Raw genomic sequence first — 8,807 nt, 5'->3', positions numbered from 1 at the left:
TCATATAGGTAAACGGAGACGAACTGTTATTGTGCGGTGTGGGTGGTTTTTCTCTAGGATTTTCCTTTTCTTTTTCGGGTTTATTGGATTAATGAGAACTATCCAGATAGAGATTCAGTAATATATTCTAATCACAAAAACCACTAATTATGACTGTTGGAGAGAGGTTGAAGTGTTGATGAGAAGACATGGAAAAGTGAATGAACTCTGCATAATACACATACCATAAATTACTTGTTATTAATATTATTTTGTAACACAATTGTTAAATGACGTTATAGCATAGTGGTTGAGTCATATTGTGACTGTGATATAAACTTAGGTTCAATTCTAAACAATTGCTATTTTTTTTAAGTAAGCAACAAAATGACGTCATTTCAATATAATCGATTAAAAATAAATAATAATTTTATTAAATTAACAGACATTTTAGATATAACAGATTGATAGGTTTTCACCCAAAAGGAATAGATTATGTATGAAATTTTAATTTTACAAAGATGAGGTATGTTTTTACACAACCATATAAGCCATGTATAGATTGAACATATCATCATATTTTGGATAGGTTATGATCGTTTTCCTTGCTAAGGACAAACCACTTAATCACCCAAGTGATTTTCGGTTATTTGTTGTGATTGTTGAGTGAGCGGTTAGTGCCTGCAAAACAAGAGTAATGTTCTTAATATATTTAACATATTCATGACTTTTGAAAACTCGATTGCTCACTCCTTTACCAAGTGTTACTAGAATATCCATGGGCTGGCTTTGAGAAAATATTTTTGATCGTGAGACGAGCTTTTTATCTTATATATAATATTTTTTTCTTATTCATTTTCGAAAAATATCCATTTATATCCAACAAGTTTCACAGTTTTTGGAAAGAGTACAATAAGTCTGAATACATTTTGTTTTCTAAGTTAATCTAGTTTGACTTGAATGACATCTTTCCATATTATCCAGATATGTCTATTTTAAGAATGTATACAGACTTTGGTTCTACATCTTTATTTTTTTCATCTTTTTCCTTTGCTAAGAGGTATGAGAAAACATCATCTATATCATCCATCTCATTTCGTTTACATATATTTCTATTATGGATGTAAATGAAAGAAAACTCGTGATTTCCTTCATATTCATGATCCTATGTATTGTTGTTAGATTCATGATTCGCTTCTTCGAAAATATTTTTTGTTATTCTGGGAGTATCATGCTTTTCAGATTTCTTTAGTTTTCTAGGATTTTTATCCATCAAACCAACATGTCTACCACGTTTCAAACGATTCATGTTTATCAACTGTCATTTCACATTTTATAGTACTTCCATACAAACGAGAGTATTGACAGTGTGTATATGTGGTTTAGTTACCATTTTGATATATGCAAATGTACAATGTAGTTGATTTATTATATTTTGTAAATACATGATACATCAAAAATCTACTTTTTACTGTTTTGTAGGATGATCAAGGTGTAATAGAAATGATACACTCGATTTGATTTATTTTCCTACTTGTTTATTTTTCTCCTAGAATTGCAAATTTTTTCTCGTTGAAATGACAATCGGCAAAATTGTTTTTTGCAATCCCATTTTTGTACGATGTGGTGTGGTTCCATTGGAAATTATACCACACAACCAAAGATTTTTAAATGAGTTATATTTGATTCTATGCCAAATGCTAACTATAATGGGGGAATATTTTTTACTCAAATTTTTTTTCTTAGAAATGAAAAATATAAGGCATTATTTATGGATAGTTTTGTTCTATTAGAAAACATATGACTTGCTTTGTCGTTTCCTTCGATCAAGTTTGTAGGACCTGATATTATGTTGACCATCATTTTTGCCGACTTGAAGTTAGAGAAATATCTCTTATGTTTCAGTATAGTGTGTGTTACAACTACTTAGAATACATTTTTTCTACCAATTTGCTTGGTTGTTGTTACATTTTCAATTTTATCCATTTCTTTAATAAACAGATAACACTAAAAAAAAATTCGTAAATAAACATATTATAGTTACTGGTTATAAGCACCAAATAATTCTACATTATGCAATAATTATACATTAGTTGTTTTGAAATAATATTATTTTGGTAATTGAAATACATAATAATAATAAAAAATTATGGCATCACTGGCATTATATTATTGAGCTTGATTACTACAAGCATTTTAGTATGAAAATGATTGGATTTAAGAAATCACCCAAAAAATTAGAGAACTAAAGATATGTTGATGGTGTGCCCTCGAAGTGTTCATTAAGATTTACTTCCTTTTCATTGCCGTAGATGGTCTCTTGGTACGAGTTACATAGATGAAAAGGAGTTCTACACACTTGGGTCCAATGTTCTTTTGATCCACATCTGTAATAGTCATTCTCAGTTTTATGAGTAAGATTCTTTCAAAATTTTATCCCTTTTACACTACCAAATCGATTCCATGTTTTAAATTTTCTTGCTCTTAAGTTGTAACCCCTTTTATGACCACCATTAATCCGATGGCCATGATTACGGGTATCCTCAATATAGCAAAATTATAGGTTTTCACATTTTCAAAATCTTGAAACCGTAGATTCGTCACCATCGAGTGCATGTGGAAGAGTTATTTTCTTCTGGTTATCAAACTTCTCTTTTAAATCTTTCTAAAGATCTATGGATCTTTTATTCTCTAATAATCATGTGTGAGATTTTTATATAGATGTTTTCTCAGAAATATTACAGCTTTAGTCTTTCCATGAGAATCAAATTTATTTCCTTCTTTTATTGGGTCTAGTAATTTTTCTGAATCTAGATGAAGCTGCATATTGGTCATCCACGCTGTTTAATTTACTCCAGTTGCTTTGAGAGCCGGAATCTGAAACTTCTCGATATTTACCATTTGATTTTATAAAACAATACTATAAAAAAATTTAGAATACCATAATATTTTAAATGGCCATCTACATTAATTATACAAGCAATTACAAGAAAAAATATCGCATATAAACGTAAACTGATATTTATGTTAAACTCTTTAGGAGTAAATTTTTCAGCAAAGAGACTATATATTCAAGAAAAACTACAATTGCATAGAAAAATAAAAAAACAATCGAATCTTCTTTATTGCAAGAGAAAATCAGAAGAGAATTCTTTGAATATATTTGAGAGAAGTTGAAATGTTTGGATGAAATGAATGATGAAACATAAATGTATCTATAGATGAATATACTGTTCATAGCTGTTTAAAAAAAGTAAAATTTTGATTTTTTTTTCTATGTGACTGTGGGTATTAAAGCATTTGAACCGAAAATTAGTCTGAAATATTTTTAAAACAGTCAATAAAATCCAAAAAAAATCATTATATTTTATACAAGTAATTATCAATAGTATTATGATGATAAGATAATTAACATTAGAACAAAAACTTATACGGTGGCTCAGTCAAGCCAATCTATATTGTTAATAAATAAATTATTATGATTCATTACCAAATATGGTTATAGTATGAGGCAACAAATCACTCACATTAACATAAGTAAAAAATGGTAGGGTAAAAGAGAGGAGAGAAAGAAGAAGTACAGTTACAAATAATCAAAATCTATAGTTTATTTAGAGGTGAAAATTTAAAGTTATTATGCATGCATAATGATACTGAGCTCCAGATAAATAACACACACACAAATTTATCACAATTTGCTGCATCTTTATTTAATTTTTTTTCTCTTCACATTTTACAACAAATTAATTTTAATGGATATTCCAAATTTTGTATATTATCCACTATTTTCTCAAATAAAGAAAAAAATAACAAAAAACAGGTAAAACATGGCACAACCTAGCTTTCTGTCTAATAGCTCAACTTTTTATATTACCAGGATATTGGCTACTTGTTAGAAATTTTAATTTATTATTGTTTTCAGTAATTTAGTCCAAAAACTATGTATGAATAAAGTATCTCTTCAATCGTCAATTCATAGAGATTGAACGGAAAAACAACCAATTCCGACATCAACACTACTATGCGGTCCCGGTCAGGACATATACTGATCACATGTGCTAAAACATACATCAACTCAAAAATTGTTTGAATTTCATACATCAATTCATAAAAATTGATTTTTGCATACATTGACTAACATTGACCCGAAATTCGTGATTTGACCATTTATTAATGTTGATGTGGTATTGATGTTTCATATGAATCATCTTAAAATATTCCTAGTACAAAACAACGTCATTTCGTTAAATATATAAAAATATTTTTTTTAAAGAAAACATGAGGTTGAGTAGAGTTGAACCATGGTGGGGGTGAGGTTGGATTTAATCCATAAGTCCATGTGCTATTTTATATTCTTAGTTCCACTATAATAATATATCACTTAAAGCTTTATTTTTTCCTTCTAACATTAAATTTATTTAAAAATTTTGATCACTGAGTTTTGAATAACTACCGAGAACTATATCACATTTATTTGGTATGGAGTAAATAATTTTTTTCTTGCAATTAGAATAAAATGATGTGAAACTGTTTATTCAATCAATTCTCATAAAACAATAATACTTACTTTGAATAAAATGGAATGATTATGTCATAAATGATCCATACAAGAAAACAAACAAATTTTTAAGAGAAATATTACACTACAATTGTAAGAGAATTTTATTTCATTTATTTTTAATCCATACCTTTCTTTTTATGTTTATTATTAGTATCTTTTTAAGATTTCTGACATTTTTATAACTTTTATAATATGGCTGGATCTATTTATTATAGGCTAATATTGTATCATAACATTTGTGGCTGCTAATTTTTAAGCTAAGAGTGGTAGAACTTTTCGTAGGAAGTTACTTTTTATTTGTTGTTCTATTCCGGTCTGGTTACCCAGACCACCTCAAGTTTGAGTAATAGAATGACCGTTTGACGTAAAAATAACATTTGTGACAAAAACAGTAAAAACGCTTGCAAATTGTAGTAGATATATTATTACAGAAGAATTTTTTACAAGAATATGACATAGCACAATGGCTTATGAAATAAATCCACTCTCATTCCTTTCCCAGGATGGTTCAACTCCAGTCAACCTCATGTTTAAAAAAATATATATACTAACGATACGACGTCGTTCTGTATTACAAATATCTTAAGCTCATTCATATGCCACGTCATTATTAATAAACCGCTAAATCACGGATTTTGGGTTAACGTTAGTCAATGTATGCAAAAACCGATTTTTATGAGTTGATGTATGAAATTCAAATAATTTTTTGAGCTAATGTATGTTTAAGCACATATAATCAGTATATGTCAGGGACCACATAGTAGTGTTGAGGTAGGAATTGGCGGTTTTCCCGAGATTAAGTTGTGTTAACAAAAGCAGTTATAACCTGTCTTATGAATTTGAAATGTTTTCCAAATAATTATTCTTTTGATGGAAATCTCTTTATTTTCTTTCCAGGAAGAAATATGCAAAGTTTGTTTCTACGCATCTTTGTTCAAGTAGGCAAGGCATATGCGAAATTGTTATCTCGACATTTCTGGCTCATTCTTGTAAATGATATGATTCTTTGGTGGTTTCAGCTGTTTATTTTGCTAGGACTGATTTTGACCCCAACAGATAGTCGTGTGAAATTATGACGAGGTAAATATAAGCATTTAAGTGAAATTAATGGCTTAAGTGTCGCCTTCCTGATCCTAAGTGTTTCCGAAAACGAAGTGGATATTAATGTGGATAAAATTTTCACCTACACATTTGCTTGCTCATCTCTCCAAAATGTTTTCTAAAGTATAGAAAAAAATTGTTATCTCTTTGCTTTGCAAAAACTCTTGCCTCAATGTCTCTCAGCAGTTTTGGTAGAAGAGTGACGAGATATTTTCCGCTCTCAAATCGTGATTATGAAAGTGGGTTGAATGATCAGTCTCCTAATCACATTAATGGGCTTCACCCGTTGGGTTTCTCTCTAGGTTGATATATCAGGTCCAACATAACAATTTTTCTCTGTTTTAAGATAAACTTATATAGAACAACCAAAATCACTTCTTGTGATGATTTTCCAAACAAATTGACAAATAGTTATTTCAAAGAATTTTAAATATATTGGAACGTCAATATGCAAAGACAATCCTAGCCGGTGAGTTTTCTATATCATATTGTGCTTTTATTAATGTGTCATATTTAAGTTTTTGTTTTTACAAGTTCTTCATTCAAATATTTTGTGTGTTTAGACATTATTGTTGAAGTTGTGAATGTTAGACCATTAGTATATCTCATTGCAAAAAGAAAATCTTCAGCTAAGTTATAATTAACTACACATAATGTATGATTTATTCATCGTTTAATTTAATTTTATAGTATTTTTATAAACATGATGCTAATTTGATTCTTTAATGTTTAGGGATACACGTTTAATATGCACATTGTGGTATGACTATGTAAAGTAAATATCAGAATTTTTAAAATCTAATGAAGCATCATGTGTTGTATCTAATGAAGCTTCATCTTTGCCATAGCCACCAGGAAAATAAAGCTATTGAAGGACATGCACACAGCCTGGAGAGTCCATTCAATGGGCCGTTAGTGATATGATCAGTACTCTTCAACAGAGGATCATGTTTGTTTCAACATGTGAGATGGCAAGGGAGACGTTCTTGAACCCCTCTGGATTTCCCCAACACCAACCCCTTACGTATGATATCTCCTCTCGCCTATGTTTTTTGCATGATTGGAGCTTCCACCATTGTGTACTGGAGAAGAATGCTGTAGCTCATGATATAGCTGAGAGTGTGACTTCCGATCGTCACTACCATTCTTATATTGCATCTGGAGGACCATACTGGATGCAACAACGGATTGAGAAGAAAGCTCGCGCCTAATCTCTCGATGTTGTGCCCCTTGTGCTTTTAATTTTGCTCTGAAGGTGTGGTGTCTACTGACATCTTTTCAAATTAGAGATTTATGTTCTTTCTTTTGGTTATTTTTCTCTTTGTTGGGATCACATACACCTTGGCCGTTATGGTCGGTACTTTGTCTGAACCTCCATGGTTTCTTTTAAAGCTAATCTAATCAGTGTTAAAAAGGAGAGTTTTTCATTCTGAGTAATTTTACCATTGGTGACTATACTACATAATATAGAATATGTAGATGCTAAAACCCACACTAGGTATTTGATAGAGATTGTTTTATATATATTAGGTACGAAATAACATGGACAACGATATTCACAGAGCACAACGCTGTAATCAGATTTCGGTTGACAAAAATAGACTCTTATTAATAAGGTTTGATTGCATACAGTGATAAAAAGAGATCGGATACAATATATAATGACTAAGAAATAAGTGTCAAGTCGATAAGGATGAGGATGAGAGCTCGAGGTCGAGGTCGAAGTGCTTGGTGTAAGTCTCTAGGGTTTAACGTGTGCTTCTCCCGTACGATCTACTTCCTTGTATCCTCCTCTTTCCTTCTGAGATCTCGCCATTCCTGAGATCTTCTGACGATCTGTTCTCCCTCGAAATTGGACTGCATTTTTCCTCCTATTAATGGGCTTTGCCCGTTGGGTTTCTCTCTAGGTCTAACATAACAAATTTTATGTCTTTTAAGATAAACTTATATTGAACAACCAAAATCACTCCTTGTGATGATTTTCCAAACGAATTAACAAATAGCTATTTCAAAGAATTTTAAATATATTGGAACGTCAATATGCAAAGAAAATCTCAGTGGGTGAGTTTTCTATATCATATTGTGTTTTTATTAATGTGTCATATTTAAGTTTTCTGTTTTTTTTACAAGTTCTTCATTCTAATATTTTATGTGTTTAGACATTATTGTTGGAGTTGTGAATGTTAGACTTTTAGTAGATCTCATTGCAAAAAGAAAATCTTCAGCGAAGTTATAATTAACTGCACATCATGTATGATTTATTCATCATTTAATTTTATTTTATAGTATTTTCATAACATGATGCTAATTTGATTCTTTAATGTTTAGGGATACACGTTTAATATGCACATTGTGGTATGAGTATGTAAAGTAAGTATCAGAATTTTTAAAATCTAATGAAGCATCATGTGTTGTATCTAATGAAGCTTCATCTTTGCCATAGCCACCAGGAAAAGAAAGCTATTGAAGGACATGGTTGGCCGGAAAATAGAGAAGATAAAGGAAAAAAGGTAAGAAACGAGCCCTCTCACGGCCTCTGGTGAAAACCGACTCCAGAGAGGCAAAAACGATGGAGAGAGAGAGAGAGAGAGAGAGAGAGAGAGAGAGAGAGAGAGAGAGAGAGAGAGAGAGAGAGAGAGAGAGAGAGAGAGAGAGAGAGAGAGAGAGAGAGAGAGAGAGAGAGAGAGAGAGAGAGAGAGAGAGAGAGAGAGAGAGAGAGAGAGAGAGAGAAAGAGAGGTAGAGAGAGAGAGACGTTTTCCATGGTCATTTATTTCCGTATTTCATTCCCTAAATGTACTTCATAACCATTAATTTTGGAATAAAATCTTAGAAACTATTATTGAGATATGACTACTTGGACATACATAAGATAAACACGTGAGTTTTCCTGGGTATGAGGATATATATCAAATCGATCCATAAATATAACATTTCTTGGTGACTGGGTGAACTAAATAAAAGATCAAATAGAAGTCAAAGATATTTTTACATTTTAATAAGATTTGTACTAAAATGATATTTTAATAAGATTTTTGTACTAAAATGATATTTTTACCATATGTACTCGAAGTTCGGTTGGTGACTGGGTGAACAAAATAAAAGATCAAATAGAAGTCAAAGATACAAAAAAAGGAAATTAAGTTAAAGATTTGAAAAGTTAATGAA

The sequence above is a fragment of the Brassica napus genome, chromosome A5 (assembly GCF_020379485.1).
Source record: "Brassica napus cultivar Da-Ae chromosome A5, Da-Ae, whole genome shotgun sequence".
In the NCBI taxonomy this organism is placed as follows: Eukaryota; Viridiplantae; Streptophyta; class Magnoliopsida; order Brassicales; family Brassicaceae; genus Brassica; species Brassica napus.
Note: the sequence above shows the minus strand (reverse complement) of the source record.